This window comes from Cinclus cinclus, chromosome 17 (genome assembly GCF_963662255.1).
Source record: "Cinclus cinclus chromosome 17, bCinCin1.1, whole genome shotgun sequence".
Classification (NCBI taxonomy): Eukaryota; Metazoa; Chordata; class Aves; order Passeriformes; family Cinclidae; genus Cinclus; species Cinclus cinclus.
The window spans coordinates 14,502,356-14,525,004 of NC_085062.1; positions in this window are offsets into that span (position 1 = coordinate 14,502,356).

The following is a 22,649-nucleotide window of genomic DNA, read 5'->3' on the forward strand; positions in this document are numbered from 1 at the left end:
CAGCACAGGGGTTAAGAGAAGCAAGGAACCATTGTGACCCAATGCAGGCTAACAATCTAAGAATCCCACTTGACACCAGGGGGCGCAAAAGGACCACAGATGAACTCTGACAGCATGGGGTCCTATAGAAGCAAGGAACCATTATGACACCATGAAGGCCAAGAATCAAATGGTTCATTGTGACATCAAGTGGCCTAAAAGGGCTTGGAATGCATTGTGACACCACAGAGGTTAAGAGAAGCAAGGAACCATTGTGACCCAATGCAGGCTAACAATCTAATGGTCCCTTGTGGCACCAGGGCGTATAAAAAGGGCCAGGGATGGATTGTTACAGCACGGGGACCAATAGAAGCAAGGATCTATTATGCCACCGTGGAGGCCAAGAATCAAATGATTCATTGTGACATCAAGTGGCCTAAAAGGGGATGGGATGCATTGTGACAGCACAGGGGTTAAGAGAAGCAAGGATCCATTGTGACCCAATGGAGGCTAATAATCCCAGGATCCCATTTGACACCAGGGGGCGTAAAAGGGCCAGGGATGAATTGTGACAGCATGGGGCCCAATACAAACAAGGAACCATTATGACACCATGGAGGCCAAGAATCAAATGATTCATTGTGACATCAAGTGGCCTAAAAGGGCATGGGATGCATTGTGACACCACAGAGGTTAAGAGAAGCAAGGAACCATTGTGACCCAATGCAGGCTAACAATCTAATGATCCCTTTTGACACCAATGGGCCTAAAAGGGGCAGGGATATATTGTGAAAGCATGGGGCCCAATTAAAACCTGGTACAATTACGCCACCATGGAGGCCAAGAATCAAATGATTCATTGTGACATCAAGTGGCCTAAAAGGGCATGGGATGCATTGTGACAGCACAGGGGTTAAGAGAAGCAAGGAACCATTGTGACCCAATGCAGGCTAACAATCTAAGAATCCCTTTTGACACCAGGGGGCGCAAAAGGACCACGGATGGACTCTGACCGCATGGGGACCTATAGAACCAAGGAACCATTATGACACCATGAAGGCCAAGAATCAAATGGTTCATTGTAAGTCCAAGTGGCCTAAAAGGGCTTGGAATGCATTGTGACACCACAGAGGTTAAGAGAAGCAAGGAACCATTGTGACCCAATGCAGGCTAACCATCTAATGGTCCCTTGTGACACCAATGGGCCTAAAAGAGCCAGGGATGGATTGTTACAGCACGGGGACCAATAGAAGCAAGGATCTATTATGCCGTCATGGAGGCCAAGAATCAAATAATTCATTGTGACATCACGTGGCCTAAAAGGGCATGGGATGCATTGTGACAGCACAGGGGTTAAGAGAAGTAAGGATCCATTGTGACCCAATGCAGGCTATCAATCTAATGATCCCTTATTTCACCAATGGGCCTAAAAGGGGCAGGGATGTATTGTGAAAGCATGGGTCCCAATTAAAACCTGGTACAATTACGCCACCATGGAGGCCAAGAATCTAATGGTTCATTGTGACATCAAGTGGCCTAAAAGGGCTTGGAATGCATTGTGACACCACAGAGGTTAAGAGAAGCAAGGAACCATTGTGACCCAATGCAGGCTAACAATCTAATGATCCCTTGTGGCACCAGGGGGTATAAAAAGGGCCAGGGATGGATTGTTACAGCACGGGGACCAATAGAAGCAAGGATCTATTATGCCACCGTGGAGGCCAAGAATCAAATGATTCATTGTGACATCAAGTGGCCTAAAAGGGGATGGGATGCATTGTGACAGCACAGGGGTTAAGAGAAGCAAGGATCCATTGTGACCCAATGGAGGCTAATAATCCCAGGATCCCATTTGACACCAGGGGGCGTAAAAGGGCCAGGGATGAATTGTGACAGCATGGGGCCCAATAGAAACAAGGAACCATTATGACACCATGGAGGCCAAGAATCAAATGATTCATTGTGACATCAAGTGGCCTAAAAGGGCATGGGATGCATTGTGACACCACAGAGGTTAAGAGAAGCAAGGAACCATTGTGACCCAATGCAGGCTAACAATCTAATGATCCCTTTTGACACCAATGGGCCTAAAAGGGGTAGGGATATATTGTGAAAGCATGGGGCCCAATTAAAACCTGGTACAATTACGCCACCATGGAGGCCAAGAATCAAATGATTCATTGTGACATCAAGTGGCCTAAAAGGGCATGGGATGCATTGTGAGAGCACAGGGGTTAAGAGAAGCAAGGAACCATTGTGACCCAATGCAGGCTAACAATCTAAGAATCCCTTTTGACACCAGGGGGCGCAAAAGGACCACGGATGGACTCTGACCGCATGGGGACCTATAGAACCAAGGAACCATTATGACACCATGAAGGCCAAGAATCAAATGGTTCATTGTAAGTCCAAGTGGCCTAAAAGGGCTTGGAATGCATTGTGACACCACAGAGGTTAAGAGAAGCAAGGAACCATTGTGACCCAATGCAGGCTAACCATCTAATGGTCCCTTGTGACACCAATGGGCCTAAAAGAGCCAGGGATGGATTGTTACAGCACGGGGACCAATAGAAGCAAGGATCTATTATGCCGTCATGGAGGCCAAGAATCAAATAATTCATTGTGACATCACGTGGCCTAAAAGGGCATGGGATGCATTGTGACAGCACAGGGGTTAAGAGAAGTAAGGATCCATTGTGACCCAATGCAGGCTATCAATCTAATGATCCCTTGTTTCACCAATGGGCCTAAAAGGGGCAGGGATGTATTGTGAAAGCATGGGTCCCAATTAAAACCTGGTACAATTACACCACCATGGAGGCCAAGAATCTAATGGTTCATTGTGACATCAAGTGGCCTAAAAGGGCTTGGAATGCATTGTGACACCACAGAGGTTAAGAGAAGCAAGGAACCATTGTGACCCAATGCAGGCTAACAATCTAATGATCCCTTTTGACACCAATGGGCCTAAAAGGGGCAGGGATATATTGTGAAAGCATGGGGCCCAATTAAAACCTGGTACAATTACGCCACCATGGAGGCCAAGAATCAAATGATTCATTGTGACATCAAGTGGCCTAAAAGGGCATGGGATGCATTGTGATAGCACAGGGGTTAAGAGAAGCAAGGAACCATTGTGACCCAATGCAGACTAACAATCTAAGAATCCCTTCTGACACCAGGGGGCGCAAAAGGACCACGGATGGACTCTGACAGCATGGGGACCTATAGAAGCCAGGAACCATTATGACACCATGAAGGCCAAGAATCAAATGGTTCATTGTAAGACCAAGTGGCCTAAAAGGGCTTGGAATGCATTGTGACACCACAGAGGTTAAGAGAAGCAAGGAACCATTGTGACCCAATGGAGGTTAATAATCCCAGGATCCCATTTGACACCAGGGGGTGTTAAAGGGCCAGGGATGAATTGTGACAGCATGGTGCCCAATAGAATCAAGGAACCATTATGACACCATGGAGGCCAAGAATCAAATGATTCATTGTGACATGAAGGGGCCTAAAAGGGCCAGGGATGAATTGTTACAGCACGGGGACCAATACAAGCAAGGATCTATTATGCCACCATGGAGGCCAAGAATCAAATAATTCATTGTGACATCATGTGGCCTAAAAGGGCATGGGATGCATTGTGACAGCACAGGGGTTAAGAGAAGCAAGGATCCATTGTGACCCAATGGAGGCTAATAATCCCAGGATCCCATTTGACACCAGGGGGCGTAAAAGGGCCAGGGATGAATTGTGACAGCATGGGGCCCAATAGAAACAAGGAACCATTATGCCACCGTGGAGGCCAAGAATCAAATGATTCATTGTGACATCAAGTGGCCTAAAAGGGCATGGGATGCATTGTGACACCACAGAGGTTAAGAGAAGCAAGGAACCATTGTGACCCAATGCAGGCTAACAATCCCAGGATCCCTTGTGGCACCAGGGCGTATAAAAAGGGCCAGGGATGGATTGTTACAGCACGGGGACCAATAGAAGCAAGGATCTATTATGCCACCATGGAGGCCAAGAATCAAATGATTCATTGTGACATCAAGTGGCCTAAAAGTGCATGGGATGCATTGTGACAGCACAGGGGTTAAGAGAAGCAAGGATCCATTGTGACCCAATGGAGGCTAACAATCCCAGGATCCCATTTGACACCAGGTGGCGTAAAAGGGCCAGGGATGAATTGTGACAGCATGGGGCCCAATAGAAACAAGGAACCATTATGACACCATGGAGGCCAAGAATCAAATGGTTCATTGTGACATCAAGTGGCCTAAAAGGGCATGGGATGCATTGTGACACCACAGAGGTTAAGAGAAGCAAGGAATCATTGTGACCCAATGCAGGCTAACAATCTAATGATCCCTTGTGACACCAATGGGCCTAAAAGGGGCAGGGATGAATTGTGAAAGCATGGGGCCCAAGTAAAACCTGGTACAATTATGCCACCATGGAGGCCAAGAATCAAATGATTCATTGTGACATCAAGTGGCCTAAAAGGGCATGGGATGCATTGTGACAGCACAGGGGTTAAGAGAAGCAAGGAACCATTGTGACCCAATGCAGGCTAACAATCTAAGAATCCCTTTTGACACCAGGGGGCGCAAAAGGACCACAGATGAACTCTGACAGCATGGGGTCCTATAGATGCAAGGAAGCATTATGACACCATGAAGGCCAAGAATCAAATGGTTCATTGTGACATCTAGTGGCCTAAAAGGGCTTGGAATGCATTGTGACACCACAGAGGTTAAGAGAAGCAAGGAACCATTGTGACCCAATGCAGGCTAACAATCTAATGATCCTTTGTGGCACCAGGGGGTATAAAAAGTGCCAGGGATGGATTGTTACTGCACGGGGACCAATAGAAGCAAGGATCTATTATGCCACCGTGGAGGCCAAGAATCAAATGATTCATTGTGACATCAAGTGGCCTAAAAAGGCATGGGATGCATTGTGACAGCACAGGGGTTAAGAGAAGCAAGGATCCATTGTGACTCAATGGAGGCTAATAATCCCAGGATCCCATTTGACACCAGGGGGCGTAAAAGGGCCAGGGATGAATTGTGACAGCATGGGGCCCAATAGAAACAAGGAACCATTATGACACCGTGGAGGCCAAGAATCAAATGATTCATTGCGACATCAAGTGGCCTAAAAGGGCATGGGATGCATTGTGACACCACAGAGGTTAAGAGAAGCAAGGAACCATTGTGACCCAATGCAGGCTAACAATCTAATGATCCCTTGTGGCACCAGGGCGTATAAAAAGGGCCAGGGATGGATTGTTACAGCACGGGGACCAATAGAAGCAAGGATTTATTATGCCACCGTGGAGGCCAAGAATCAAATGATTCATTGTGACATCAAGTGGCCTAAAAAGGCATGGGATGCATTGTGACAGCACAGGGGTTAAGAGAAGCAAGGATCCATTGTGACCCAATGGAGGCTAATGATCCCAGGATCCCATTTGACACCAGGTGGCGTAAAAGGGCCAGGGATGAATTGTGACAGCATGGGGCCCAATAGAAACAAGGAACCATTATGCCACCGTGGAGGCCAAGAATCAAATGATTCATTGTGACATCAAGTGGCCTAAAAGGGCATGGGATGCATTGTGGCACCACAGAGGTTAAGAGAAGCAAGGAACCATTGTGACCCAATGCAGGCTAACAATCTAATGATCCCTTGTGACACCAATGGGCCTATAAGGGGCAGGGATGAATTGTGAAAGCATGGGGCCCAAGTAAAACCTGGTACAATTATGCCACCATGGAGGCCAAGAATCAAATGATTCATTGTGACATCAAGTGGCCTAAAAGGGCATGGGATGCATTGTGACACCACAGAGGTTAAGAGAAGCAAGGAACCATTGTGACCCAAAGCAAGCTAACAATCTAATGATCCCTTGTGACACCAATGGGCCTAAAAGGGGCAGGGATGAATTGTGAAAGCATGGGGCCCAAGTAAAACCTGGTACAATTATGCCACCATGGAGGCCAAGAATCAAATGATTCATTGTGACATCAAGTGGCCTAAAAGGGCATGGGATGCATTGTGACACCACAGAGGTTAAGAGAAGCAAGGAACCATTGTGACCCAATGCAGGCTAACAATCTAATGATCCCTTGTGACACCAATGGGCCTAAAAGTGGCAGGGATGAATTGTGAAAGCATGGGGCCCAAGTAAAACCTGGTACAATTATGCCACCATGGAGGCCAAGAATCAAATGATTCATTGTGACATCAAGTGGCCTAAAAGGGCATGGGATGCATTGTGACACCACAGGGGTTAAGAGAAGCAAGGATCCATTGTGACCCAATGCAGGCTAACAATCTAAGAATCCCACTTGACACCAGGGGGCGCAAAAGGACCACAGATGAACTCTGACAGCATGGGGTCCTATAGAAGCAAGGAACCATTATGACACCATGAAGGCCAAGAATCAAATGGTTCATTGTGACATCTAGTGGCCTAAAAGGGCTTGGAATGCATTGTGACACCACAGAGGTTAAGAGAAGCAAGGAACCATTGTGACCCAATGCAGGCTAACAATCTAATGATCCTTTGTGGCACCAGGGCGTATAAAAAGGGCCAGGGATGGATTGTTACAGCACGGGGACCAATAGAAGCAAGGATCTATTATGCCACCGTGGAGGCCAAGAATCAAATGATTCATTGTGACATCAAGTGGCCTAAAAAGTGCATGGGATGCATTGTGACAGCACAGGGGTTAAGAGAAGCAAGGATCCATTGTGACCCAATGGAGGCTAATGATCCCAGGATCCCATTTGACACCAGGGGGCGTAAAAGGGCCAGGGATGAATTGTGACAGCATGGGGCCCAATAGAAACAAGGAACCATTATGCCACCGTGGAGGCCAAGAATCAAATGATTCATTGTGATATCAAGTGGCCTAAAAGGGCATGGGATGCATTGTGACAGCACAGGGGTTAAGAGAAGCAAGGAACCATTGTGACCCAATGCAGGCTAACAATCTAATGATCCCTTGTGACACCAATGGGCCTAAAAGGGGCAGGGATGAATTGTGAAAGCATGGGGCCCAATTAAAACCTGGTACAATTATGCCACCATGGAGGCCAAGAATCAAATGATTCATTGTGACATCAAGTGGCCTAAAAGGGCATGGGATGCATTGTGACACCACAGAGGTTAAGAGAAGCAAGGAATCATTGTGACCCAATGCAGGCTAACAATCTAATGATCCCTTGTGGCACCAGGGCGTATAAAAAGGGCCAGGGTTGGATTGTTACAGCACGGGGACCAATAGAAGCAAGGATCTTTTATGCCACCATGGAGGCCAAGAATCAAATGATTCATTGTGACATTAAGTGGCCTAAAAGTGCATGGGATGCATTGTGACAGCACAGGGGTTAAGAGAAGCAAGGATCCATTGTGACCCAATGGAGGCTAATAATCCCAGGATCCCATTTGACACCAGGGGGCGTAAAAGGGCCAGGGATGAATTGTGAAAGCATGGGGCCCAATACAAACAAGGAACCATTATGACACCATGGAGGCCAAGAATCAAATGATTCATTGTGACATCAAGTGGCCTAAAAGGGCATGGGATGCATTGTGGCACCACAGAGGTTAAGAGAAGCAAGGAACCATTGTGACCCAATGCAGGCTAACAATCTAATGATCCCTTGTGACACCAATGGGCCTAAAAGGGGCAGGGATGAATTGTGAAAGCATGGGGCCCAAGTAAAACCTGGTACAATTATGCCACCATGGAGGCCAAGAATCAAATGATTCATTGTGACATCAAGTGGCCTAAAAGGGCATGGGATGCATTGTGACAGCACAGGGGTTAAGAGAAGCAAGGAACCATTGTGACCCAATGCAGGCTAACAATCTAAGAATCCCTTTTGACACCAGGGGGCGCAAAAGGACCACAGATGAACTCTGACAGCATGGGGTCCTATAGATGCAAGGAAGCATTATGACACCATGAAGGCCAAGAATCAAATGGTTCACTGTGACATCTAGTGGCCTAAAAGGGCTTGGAATGCATTGTGACACCACAGAGGTTAAGAGAAGCAAGGAACCATTGTGACCCAATGCAGGCTAACAATCTAATGATCCTTTGTGGCACCAGGGGGTATAAAAAGGGCCAGGGATGGATTGTTACTGCACGGGGACCAATAGAAGCAAGGATCTATTATGCCACCGTGGAGGCCAAGAATCAAATGATTCATTGTGACATCAAGTGGCCTAAAAAGGCATGGGATGCATTGTGACAGCACAGGGGTTAAGAGAAGCAAGGATCCATTGTGACCCAATGGAGGCTAATGATCCCAGGATCCCATTTGACACCAGGGGGCGTAAAAGGGCCAGGGATGAATTGTGACAGCATGGGGCCCAATAGAAACAAGGAACCATTATGCCACCGTGGAGGCCAAGAATCAAATGATTCATTGCGACATCAAGTGGCCTAAAAGGGCATGGGATGCATTGTGACACCACAGAGGTTAAGAGAAGCAAGGAACCATTGTGACCCAATGCAGGCTAACAATCTAATGATCCCTTTTGACACCAATGGGCCTAAAAGGGGCAGGGATATATTGTGAAAGCATGGGGCCCAATTAAAACCTGGTACAATTACGCCACCATGGAGGCCAAGAATCAAATGATTCATTGTGACATCAAGTGGCCTAAAAGGGCATGGGATGCATTGTGACAGCACAGGGGTTAAGAGAAGCAAGGAACCATTGTGACCCCATGCAGGCTAACAATCTAAGAATCCCTTTTGACACCAGGGGGCGCAAAAGGACCACGGATGGACTCTGACCGCATGGGGACCTATAGAACCAAGGAACCATTATGACACCATGAAGGCCAAGAATCAAATGGTTCATTGTAAGTCCAAGTGGCCTAAAAGGGCTTGGAATGCATTGTGACACCACAGAGGTTAAGAGAAGCAAGGAACCATTGTGACCCAATGCAGGCTAACCATCTAATGGTCCCTTGTGACACCAATGGGCCTAAAAGAGCCAGGGATGGATTGTTACAGCACGGGGACCAATAGAAGCAAGGATCTATTATGCCGTCATGGAGGCCAAGAATCAAATAATTCATTGTGACATCACGTGGCCTAAAAGGGCATGGGATGCATTGTGACAGCACAGGGGTTAAGAGAAGTAAGGATCCATTGTGACCCAATGCAGGCTATCAATCTAATGATCCCTTATTTCACCAATGGGCCTAAAAGGGGCAGGGATGTATTGTGAAAGCATGGGTCCCAATTAAAACCTGGTACAATTACGCCACCATGGAGGCCAAGAATCTAATGGTTCATTGTGACATCAAGTGGCCTAAAAGGGCTTGGAATGCATTGTGACACCACAGAGGTTAAGAGAAGCAAGGAACCATTGTGACCCAATGCAGGCTAACAATCTAATGATCCCTTGTGGCACCAGGGGGTATAAAAAGGGCCAGGGATGGATTGTTACAGCACGGGGACCAATAGAAGCAAGGATCTATTATGCCACCGTGGAGGCCAAGAATCAAATGATTCATTGTGACATCAAGTGGCCTAAAAGGGGATGGGATGCATTGTGACAGCACAGGGGTTAAGAGAAGCAAGGATCCATTGTGACCCAATGGAGGCTAATAATCCCAGGATCCCATTTGACACCAGGGGGCGTAAAAGGGCCAGGGATGAATTGTGACAGCATGGGGCCCAATAGAAACAAGGAACCATTATGACACCATGGAGGCCAAGAATCAAATGATTCATTGTGACATCAAGTGGCCTAAAAGGGCATGGGATGCATTGTGACACCACAGAGGTTAAGAGAAGCAAGGAACCATTGTGACCCAATGCAGGCTAACAATCTAAGAATCCCTTTTGACACCAGGGGGCGCAAAAGGACCACGGATGGACTCTGACCGCATGGGGACCTATAGAACCAAGGAACCATTATGACACCATGAAGGCCAAGAATCAAATGGTTCATTGTAAGTCCAAGTGGCCTAAAAGGGCTTGGAATGCATTGTGACACCACAGAGGTTAAGAGAAGCAAGGAACCATTGTGACCCAATGCAGGCTAACCATCTAATGGTCCCTTGTGACACCAATGGGCCTAAAAGAGCCAGGGATGGATTGTTACAGCACGGGGACCAATAGAAGCAAGGATCTATTATGCCGTCATGGAGGCCAAGAATCAAATAATTCATTGTGACATCACGTGGCCTAAAAGGGCATGGGATGCATTGTGACAGCACAGGGGTTAAGAGAAGTAAGGATCCATTGTGACCCAATGCAGGCTATCAATCTAATGATCCCTTGTTTCACCAATGGGCCTAAAAGGGGCAGGGATGTATTGTGAAAGCATGGGTCCCAATTAAAACCTGGTACAATTACACCACCATGGAGGCCAAGAATCTAATGGTTCATTGTGACATCAAGTGGCCTAAAAGGGCTTGGAATGCATTGTGACACCACAGAGGTTAAGAGAAGCAAGGAACCATTGTGACCCAATGCAGGCTAACAATCTAATGGTCCCTTGTGGCACCAGGGCGTATAAAAAGGGCCAGGGATGGATTGTTACAGCACGGGGACCAATAGAAGCAAGGATCTATTATGCCACCGTGGAGGCCAAGAATCAAATGATTCATTGTGACATCAAGTGGCCTAAAAGGGGATGGGATGCATTGTGACAGCACAGGGGTTAAGAGAAGCAAGGATCCATTGTGACCCAATGGAGGCTAATAATCCCAGGATCCCATTTGACACCAGGGGGCGTAAAAGGGCCAGGGATGAATTGTGACAGCATGGGGCCCAATACAAACAAGGAACCATTATGACACCATGGAGGCCAAGAATCAAATGATTCATTGTGACATCAAGTGGCCTAAAAGGGCATGGGATGCATTGTGACACCACAGAGGTTAAGAGAAGCAAGGAACCATTGTGACCCAATGCAGGCTAACAATCTAATGATCCCTTTTGACACCAATGGGCCTAAAAGGGGCAGGGATATATTGTGAAAGCATGGGGCCCAATTAAAACCTGGTACAATTACGCCACCATGGAGGCCAAGAATCAAATGATTCATTGTGACATCAAGTGGCCTAAAAGGGCATGGGATGCATTGTGACAGCACAGGGGTTAAGAGAAGCAAGGAACCATTGTGACCCAATGGAGGTTAATAATCCCAGGATCCCATTTGACACCAGGGGGTGTTAAAGGGCCAGGGATGAATTCTGACAGCATGGTGCCCAATAGAATCAAGGAACCATTATGACACCATGGAGGCCAAGAATCAAATGATTCATTGTGACATGAAGGGGCCTAAAAGGGCCAGGGATGAATTGTTACAGCACGGGGACCAATACAAGCAAGGATCTATTATGCCACCATGGAGGCCAAGAATCAAATAATTCATTGTGACATCATGTGGCCTAAAAGGGCATGGGATGCATTGTGACAGCACAGGGGTTAAGAGAAGCAAGGATCCATTGTGACCCAATGGAGGCTAATAATCCCAGGATCCCATTTGACACCAGGGGGCGTAAAAGGGCCAGGGATGAATTGTGACAGCATGGGGCCCAATAGAAACAAGGAACCATTATGCCACCGTGGAGGCCAAGAATCAAATGATTCATTGCGACATCAAGTGGCCTAAAAGGGCATGGGATGCATTGTGACACCACAGAGGTTAAGAGAAGCAAGGAACCATTGTGACCCAATGCAGGCTAACAATCCCAGGATCCCTTGTGGCACCAGGGCTTATAAAAAGGGCCAGGGATGGATTGTTACAGCACGGGGACCAATAGAAGCAAGGATCTATTATGCCACCATGGAGGCCAAGAATCAAATGATTCATTGTGACATCAAGTGGCCTAAAAGTGCATGGGATGCATTGTGACAGCACAGGGGTTAAGAGAAGCAAGGATCCATTGTGACCCAATGGAGGCTAACAATCCCAGGATCCCATTTGACACCAGGTGGCGTAAAAGGGCCAGGGATGAATTGTGACAGCATGGGGCCCAATAGAAACAAGGAACCATTATGACACCATGGAGGCCAAGAATCAAATGGTTCATTGTGACATCAAGTGGCCTAAAAGGGCATGGGATGCATTGTGACACCACAGAGGTTAAGAGAAGCAAGGAATCATTGTGACCCAATGCAGGCTAACAATCTAATGATCCCTTGTGACACCAATGGGCCTAAAAGGGGCAGGGATGAATTGTGAAAGCATGGGGCCCAAGTAAAACCTGGTACAATTATGCCACCATGGAGGCCAAGAATCAAATGATTCATTGTGACATCAAGTGGCCTAAAAGGGCATGGGATGCATTGTGACAGCACAGGGGTTAAGAGAAGCAAGGAACCATTGTGACCCAATGCAGGCTAACAATCTAAGAATCCCTTTTGACACCAGGGGGCGCAAAAGGACCACAGATGAACTCTGACAGCATGGGGTCCTATAGATGCAAGGAAGCATTATGACACCATGAAGGCCAAGAATCAAATGGTTCATTGTGACATCTAGTGGCCTAAAAGGGCTTGGAATGCATTGTGACACCACAGAGGTTAAGAGAAGCAAGGAACCATTGTGACCCAATGCAGGCTAACAATCTAATGATCCTTTGTGGCACCAGGGGGTATAAAAAGTGCCAGGGATGGATTGTTACTGCACGGGGACCAATAGAAGCAAGGATCTATTATGCCACCGTGGAGGCCAAGAATCAAATGATTCATTGTGACATCAAGTGGCCTAAAAAGGCATGGGATGCATTGTGACAGCACAGGGGTTAAGAGAAGCAAGGATCCATTGTGACTCAATGGAGGCTAATAATCGCAGGATCCCATTTGACACCACGGGGCGTAAAAGGGCCAGGGATGAATTGTGACAGCATGGGGCCCAATAGAAACAAGGAACCATTATGACACCGTGGAGGCCAAGAATCAAATGATTCATTGCGACATCAAGTGGCCTAAAAGGGCATGGGATGCATTGTGACACCACAGAGGTTAAGAGAAGCAAGGAACCATTGTGACCCAATGCAGGCTAACAATCTAATGATCCCTTGTGGCACCAGGGCGTATAAAAAGGGCCAGGGATGGATTGTTACAGCACAGGGACCAATAGAAGCAAGGATTTATTATGCCACCATGGAGGCCAAGAATCAAATGATTCATTGTGACATCAAGTGGCCTAAAAGGGCATGGGATGCATTGTGACACCACAGAGGTTAAGAGAAGCAAGGAACCATTGTGACCCAATGCAGGCTAACAATCTAATGATCCCTTGTGACACCAATGGGCCTAAAAGTGGCAGGGATGAATTGTGAAAGCATGGGGCCCAAGTAAAACCTGGTACAATTATGCCACCATGGAGGCCAAGAATCAAATGATTCATTGTGACATCAAGTGGCCTAAAAGGGCATGGGATGCATTGTGACACCACAGGGGTTAAGAGAAGCAAGGATCCATTGTGACCCAATGCAGGCTAACAATCTAAGAATCCCACTTGACACCAGGGGGAGCAAAAGGACCACAGATGAACTCTGACAGCATGGGGTCCTATAGAAGCAAGGAACCATTATGACACCATGAAGGCCAAGAATCAAATGGTTCATTGTGACATCTAGTGGCCTAAAAGGGCTTGGAATGCATTGTGACACCACAGAGGTTAAGAGAAGCAAGGAACCATTGTGACCCAATGCAGGCTAACAATCTAATGATCCTTTGTGGCACCAGGGCGTATAAAAAGGGCCAGGGATGGATTGTTACAGCACGGGGACCAATAGAAGCAAGGATCTATTATGCCACCGTGGAGGCCAAGAATCAAATGATTCATTGTGACATCAAGTGGCCTAAAAAGGCATGGGATGCATTGTGACAGCACAGGGGTTAAGAGAAGCAAGGATCCATTGTGACCCAATGGAGGCTAATGATCCCAGGATCCCATTTGACACCAGGGGGCGTAAAAGGGCCAGGGATGAATTGTGACAGCATGGGGCCCAATAGAAACAAGGAACCATTATGCCACCGTGGAGGCCAAGAATCAAATGATTCATTGTGATATCAAGTGGCCTAAAAGGGCATGGGATGCATTGTGACAGCACAGGGGTTAAGAGAAGCAAGGAACCATTGTGACCCAATGCAGGCTAACAATCTAATGATCCCTTGTGACACCAATGGGCCTAAAAGGGGCAGGGATGAATTGTGAAAGCATGGGGCCCAATTAAAACCTGGTACAATTATGCCACCATGGAGGCCAAGAATCAAATGATTCATTGTGACATCAAGTGGCCTAAAAGGGCATGGGATGCATTGTGACAGCACAGGGGTTAAGAGAAGCAAGGAACCATTGTGACCCAATGCAGGCTAACAATCTAAGAATCCCTTTTGACACCAGGGGGCGCAAAAGGACAACGGATGAACTCTGACAGCATGGGGACCTATAGAAGCCAGGAACCATTATGACACCATGAAGGCCAAGAATCAAATGGTTCATTGTAAGACCAAGTGGCCTAAAAGGGCTTGGAATGCATTGTGACACCACAGAGGTTAAGAGAAGCAAGGAACCATTGTGACCCAATGCAGGCTAACCATCTAATGATCCCTTGTGACACCAATGGGCCTAAAAGGGCCAGGGATGGATTGTTACAGCACAGGGACCAATAGAAGCAAGGATCTATTATGCCACCGTGGAGGCCAAGAATCAAATGATTCATTGTGACATCAAGTGGCCTAAAAGGGGATGGGATGCATTGTGACAGCACAGGGGTTAAGAGAAGCAAGGATCCATTGTGACCCAATGGAGGCTAATAATCCCAGGATCCCATTTGACACCAGGGGGCGTAAAAGGGCCAGGGATGAATTGTGACAGCATGGGGCCCAATACAAACAAGGAACCATTATGACACCATGGAGGCCAAGAATCAAATGATTCATTGTGACATCAAGTGGCCTAAAAGGGCATGGGATGCATTGTGACACCACAGAGGTTAAGAGAAGCAAGGAACCATTGTGACCCAATGCAGGCTAACAATCTAATGATCCCTTTTGACACCAATGGGCCTAAAAGGGGCAGGGATATATTGTGAAAGCATGGGGCCCAATTAAAACCTGGTACAATTACGCCACCATGGAGGCCAAGAATCAAATGATTCATTGTGACATCAAGTGGCCTAAAAGGGCATGGGATGCATTGTGAGAGCACAGGGGTTAAGAGAAGCAAGGAACCATTGTGACCCAATGCAGGCTAACAATCTAAGAATCCCTTTTGACACCAGGGGGCGCAAAAGGACCACGGATGGACTCTGACCGCATGGGGACCTATAGAACCAAGGAACCATTATGACACCATGAAGGCCAAGAATCAAATGGTTCATTGTAAGTCCAAGTGGCCTAAAAGGGCTTGGAATGCATTGTGACACCACAGAGGTTAAGAGAAGCAAGGAACCATTGTGACCCAATGCAGGCTAACCATCTAATGGTCCCTTGTGACACCAATGGGCCTAAAAGAGCCAGGGATGGATTGTTACAGCACGGGGACCAATAGAAGCAAGGATCTATTATGCCGTCATGGAGGCCAAGAATCAAATAATTCATTGTGACATCACGTGGCCTAAAAGGGCATGGGATGCATTGTGACAGCACAGGGGTTAAGAGAAGTAAGGATCCATTGTGACCCAATGCAGGCTATCAATCTAATGATCCCTTGTTTCACCAATGGGCCTAAAAGGGGCAGGGATGTATTGTGAAAGCATGGGTCCCAATTAAAACCTGGTACAATTACACCACCATGGAGGCCAAGAATCTAATGGTTCATTGTGACATCAAGTGGCCTAAAAGGGCTTGGAATGCATTGTGACACCACAGAGGTTAAGAGAAGCAAGGAACCATTGTGACCCAATGCAGGCTAACAATCTAATGGTCCCTTGTGGCACCAGGGCGTATAAAAAGGGCCAGGGATGGATTGTTACAGCACGGGGACCAATAGAAGCAAGGATCTATTATGCCACCGTGGAGGCCAAGAATCAAATGATTCATTGTGACATCAAGTGGCCTAAAAGGGGATGGGATGCATTGTGACAGCACAGGGGTTAAGAGAAGCAAGGATCCATTGTGACCCAATGGAGGCTAATAATCCCAGGATCCCATTTGACACCAGGGGGCGTAAAAGGGCCAGGGATGAATTGTGACAGCATGGGGCCCAATACAAACAAGGAACCATTATGACACCATGGAGGCCAAGAATCAAATGATTCATTGTGACATCAAGTGGCCTAAAAGGGCATGGGATGCATTGTGACACCACAGAGGTTAAGAGAAGCAAGGAACCATTGTGACCCAATGCAGGCTAACAATCTAATGATCCCTTGTGACACCAATGGGCCTAAAAGGGGCAGGGATATATTGTGAAAGCATGGGGCCCAATTAAAACCTGGTACAATTACGCCACCATGGAGGCCAAGAATCAAATGATTCATTGTGACATCAAGTGGCCTAAAAGGGCATGGGATGCATTGTGAGAGCACAGGGGTTAAGAGAAGCAAGGAACCATTGTGACCCAATGCAGGCTAACAATCTAAGAATCCCTTTTGACACCAGGGGGCGCAAAAGGACCACGGATGGACTCTGACCGCATGGGGACCTATAGAACCAAGGAACCATTATGACACCATGAAGGCCAAGAATCAAATGGTTCATTGTAAGTCCAAGTGGCCTAAAAGGGCTTGGAATGCATTGTGACACCACAGAGGTTAAGAGAAGCAAGGAACCATTGTGACCCAATGCAGGCTAACCATCTAATGGTCCCTTGTGACACCAATGGGCCTAAAAGAGCCAGGGATGGATTGTTACAGCACGGGGACCAATAGAAGCAAGGATCTATTATGCCGTCATGGAGGCCAAGAATCAAATAATTCATTGTGACATCACGTGGCCTAAAAGGGCATGGGATGCATTGTGACAGCACAGGGGTTAAGAGAAGTAAGGATCCATTGTGACCCAATGCAGGCTATCAATCTAATGATCCCTTGTTTCACCAATGGGCCTAAAAGGGGCAGGGATGTATTGTGAAAGCATGGGTCCCAATTAAAACCTGGTACAATTACACCACCATGGAGGCCAAGAATCTAATGGTTCATTGTGACATCAAGTGGCCTAAAAGGGCTTGGAATGCATTGTGACACCACAGAGGTTAAGAGAAGCAAGGAACCATTGTGACCCAATGCAGGCTAACAATCTAATGGTCCCTTGTGGCACCAGGGCGTATAAAAAGGGCCAGGGATGGATTGTTACAGCACGGGGACCAATAGAAGCAAGGATCTATTATGCCACCGTGGAGGCCAAGAATCAAATGATTCATTGTGACATCAAGTGGCCTAAAAGGGGATGGGATGCATTGTGACAGCACAGGGGTTAAGAGAAGCAAGGATCCATTGTGACCCAATGGAGGCTAATAATCCCAGGATCCCATTTGACACCAGGGGGCGTAAAAGGGCCAGGGATGAATTGTGACAGCATGGGGCCCAATACAAACAAGGAACCATTATGACACCATGGAGGCCAAGAATCAAATGATTCATTGTGACATCAAGTGGCCTAAAAGGGCATGGGATGCATTGTGACACCACAGAGGTTAAGAGAAGCAAGGAACCATTGTGACCCAATGCAGGCTAACAATCTAATGATCCCTTTTGACACCAATGGGCCTAAAAGGGGCAGGGATATATTGTGAAAGCATGGGGCCCAATTAAAACCTGGTACAATTACGCCACCATGGAGGCCAAGAATCAAATGATTCATTGTGACATCAAGTGGCCTAAAAGGGCATGGGATGCATTTTGACAGCACAGGGGTTAAGAGAAGCAAGGAACCATTGTGACCCAATGCAGACTAACAATCTAAGAATCCCTTTTGACACCAGGGGGCGCAAAAGGACCACGGATGGACTCTGACAGCATGGGGACCTATAGAAGCCAGGAACCATTATGACACCATGAAGGCCAAGAATCAAATGGTTCATTGTAAGACCAAGTGGCCTAAAAGGGCTTGGAATGCATTGTGACACCACAGAGGTTAAGAAAAGCAAGGAACCATTGTGACCCAATGGAGGTTAATAATCCCAGGATCCCATTTGACACCAGGGGGCGTTAAAGGGCCAGGGATGAATTGTGACAGCATGGTGCCCAATAGAATCAAGGAACCATTATGACACCATGGAGGCCAAGAATCAAATGATTCATTGTGACATGAAGGGGCCTAAAAGGGCCAGGGATGAATTGTTACAGCACGGGGACCAATACAAGCAAGGATCTATTATGCCACCATGGAGGCCAAGAATCAAATAATTCATTGTGACATCATGTGGCCTAAAAGGGCATGGGATGCATTGTGACAGCACTGGGGTTAAGAGAAGCAAGGAACCATTGTGACCCAATGCAGTCTAACAATGTAATGATCCCTTTTGACACCAATGGGCCTAAAAGGGCCAGGGATGAATTGTTGAAGCATGGGGCCCAAGTAAAACCTGGTACAATTATGCCACCATGGAGGCCAAGAATCAAATGATTCATTGTGACATCAAGTGGCCTAAAAGGGCATGGGATGCATTGTGACAGCACAGGGGTTAAGAGAAGCAAGGAACCATTGTGACCCAATGCAGGCTAACAATCTAAGAATCCCTTTTGACAACCGGGGGCGTAAAAGGACCACGGATGAACTCTGACAGCATGGGGACCTATAGAAGCAAGGAACCATTATGACACCATGAAGGCCAAGAATCAAATGGTTCATTGTAAGACCAAGTGGCCTAAAAGGGCTTGGAATGCATTGTGACACCACAGAGGTTAAGAGAAGCAAGGAACCATTGTGACCCAATGCAGGCTAACAATCTAATGATCCCTTGTGGCACCAGGGGGTATAAAAAGGGCCAGGGATGGATTGTTACAGCACGGGGACCAATAGAAGCAAGGATCTATTATGCCACCATGGAGGCCAAGAATCAAATAATTCATTGTGACATCATGTGGCCTAAAAGGGCATGGGATGCATTGTGACAGCACAGGGGTTAAGAGAAGCAAGGATCCATTGTGACCCAATGGAGGCTAATAATCCCAGGATCCCATTTGACACCAGGGGGCGTACAAGGGCCAGGGATGAATTGTGACAGCATGGGGCCCAATAGAAACAAGGAACCATTATGCCACCGTGGAGGTCAAGAATCAAATGATTCATTGCGACATCAAGTGGCCTAAAAGGGCATGGGATGCATTGTGACACCACAGAGGTTAAGAGAAGCAAGGAACCATTGTGACCCAATGCAGGCTAACAATCTAATGATCCCTTGTGGCACCAGGGCGTATAAAAAGGGCCAGGGATGGATTGTTACAGCACGGGGACCAATAGAAGCAAGGATCTATTATGCCACCATGGAGGCCAAGAATCAAATGATTCATTGTGACATCAAGTGGCCTAAAAGTGCATGGGATGCATTGTGACAGCACAGGGGTTAAGAGAAGCAAGGATCCATTGTGACCCAATGGAGGCTAACAATCCCAGGATCCCATTTGACACCAGGTGGCGTAAAAGGGCCAGGGATGAATTGTGACAGCATGGGGCCCAATAGAAACAAGGAACCATTATGACACCATGGAGGCCAAGAATCAAATGGTTCATTGTGACATCAAGTGGCCTAAAAGGGCATGGGATGCATTGTGACACCACAGAGGTTAAGAGAAGCAAGGAATCATTGTGACCCAATGCAGGCTAACAATCTAATGATCCCTTGTGACACCAATGGGCCTAAAAGGGGCAGGGATGAATTGTGAAAGCATGGGGCCCAAGTAAAACCTGGTACAATTATGCCACCATGGAGGCCAAAATCAAATGATTCATTGTGACATCAAGTGGCCTAAAAGGGCATGGGATGCATTGTGACAGCACAGGGGTTAAGAGAAGCAAGGAACCATTGTGACCCAATGCAGGCTAACAATCTAAGAATCCCTTTTGACACCAGGGGGCGCAAAAGGACCACAGATGAACTCTGACAGCATGGGGTCCTATAGATGCAAGGAAGCATTATGACACCATGAAGGCCAAGAATCAAATGGTTCATTGTGACATCTAGTGGCCTAAAAGGGCTTGGAATGCATTGTGACACCACAGAGGTTAAGAGAAGCAAGGAACCATTGTGACCCAATGCAGGCTAACAATCTAATGATCCCTTGTGGCACCAGGGGGTATAAAAAGTGCCAGGGATGGATTGTTACTGCACGGGGACCAATAGAAGCAAGGATCTATTATGCCACCGTGGAGGCCAAGAATCAAATGATTCATTGTGACATCAAGTGGCCTAAAAAGGCATGGGATGCATTGTGACAGCACAGGGGTTAAGAGAAGCAAGGATCCATTGTGACCCAATGGAGGCTAATAATCCCAGGATCCCATTTGACACCAGGGGGCGTAAAAGGGCCAGGGATGAATTGTGACAGCATGGGGCCCAATAGAAACAAGGAACCATTATGCCACCGAGGAGGCCAAGAATCAAATGATTCATTGTGACATCAAGTGGCCTAAAAGGGCATGGGATGCATTGTGACACCACAGAGGTTAAGAGAAGCAAGGAACCATTGTGACCCAATGCAGGCTAACAATCTAATGATCCCTTGTGGCACCAGGGCATATAAAAAGGGCCAGGGATGGATTGTTACAGCACGGGGACCAATAGAAGCAAGGATTTATTATGCCACCGTGGAGGCCAAGAATCAAATGATTCATTGTGACATCAAGTGGCCTAAAAAGGCATGGGATGCATTGTGACACCACAGGGGTTAAGAGAAGCAAGGATCCATTGTGACCCAATCGAGGCTAATGATCCCAGGATCCCATTTGACACCAGGGGGCGTAAAAGGGCCAGGGATGAATTGTGACAACATGGGGCCCAATAGAAACAAGGAACCATTATGACACCGTGGAGGCCAAGAATCAAATGATTCATTGTGACATCAAGTGGCCTAAAAGGGCATGGGATGCATTGTGACACCACAGAGGTTAAGAGAAGCAAGGAACCATTGTGACCCAAAGCAAGCTAACAATCTAATGATCCCTTGTGACACCAATGGGCCTAAAAGGGGCAGGGATGAATTGTGAAAGCATGGGGCCCAAGTAAAACCTGGTACAATTATGCCACCATGGAGGCCAAGAATCAAATGATTCATTGTGACATCAAGTGGCCTAAAAGGGCATGGGATGCATTGTGACACCACAGAGGTTAAGAGAAGCAAGGAACCATTGTGACCCAATGCAGGCTAACAATCTAATGATCCCTTGTGACACCAATGGGCCTAAAAGTGGCAGGGATGAATTGTGAAAGCATGGGGCCCAAGTAAAACCTGGTACAATTATGCCACCATGGAGGCCAAGAATCAAATGATTCATTGTGACATCAAGTGGCCTAAAAGGGCATGGGATGCATTGTGACACCACAGGGGTTAAGAGAAGCAAGGATCCATTGTGACCCAATGCAGGCTAACAATCTAAGAATCCCTTTTGACACCAGGGGGCGCAAAAGGACCACAGATGAACTCTGACAGCATGGGGTCCTATAGAAGCAAGGAACCATTATGACACCATGAAGGCCAAGAATCAAATGGTTCATTGTGACATCTAGTGGCCTAAAAGGGCTTGGAATGCATTGTGACACCACAGAGGTTAAGAGAAGCAAGGAACCATTGTGACCCAATGCAGGCTAACAATCTAATGATCCTTTGTGGCACCAGGGCGTATAAAAAGGGCCAGGGATGGATTGTTACAGCACGGGGACCAATAGAAGCAAGGATCTATTATGCCACCGTGGAGGCCAAGAATCAAATGATTCATTGTGACATCAAGTGGCCTAAAAAGGCATGGGATGCATTGTGACAGCACAGGGGTTAAGAGAAGCAAGGATCCATTGTGACCCAATGGAGGCTAATGATCCCAGGATCCCATTTGACACCAGGGGGCGTAAAAGGGCCAGGGATGAATTGTGACAGCATGGGGCCCAATAGAAACAAGGAACCATTATGCCACCGTGGAGGCCAAGAATCAAATGATTCATTGTGATATCAAGTGGCCTAAAAGGGCATGGGATGCATTGTGACAGCACAGGGGTTAAGAGAAGCAAGGAACCATTGTGACCCAATGCAGGCTAACAATCTAATGATCCCTTGTGACACCAATGGGCCTAAAAGGGGCAGGGATGAATTGTGAAAGCATGGGGCCCAATTAAAACCTGGTACAATTATGCCACCATGGAGGCCAAGAATCAAATGATTCATTGTGACATCAAGTGGCCTAAAAGGGCATGGGATGCATTGTGACAGCACAGGGGTTAAGAGAAGCAAGGAACCATTGTGACCCAATGCAGGCTAACAATCTAAGAATCCCTTTTGACACCAGGGGGCGCAAAAGGACAACGGATGAACTCTGACAGCATGGGGACCTATAGAAGCCAGGAACCATTATGACACCATGAAGGCCAAGAATCAAATGGTTCATTGTAAGACCAAGTGGCCTAAAAGGGCTTGGAATGCATTGTGACACCACAGAGGTTAAGAGAAGCAAGGAACCATTGTGACCCAATGCAGGCTAACCATCTAATGATCCCTTGTGACACCA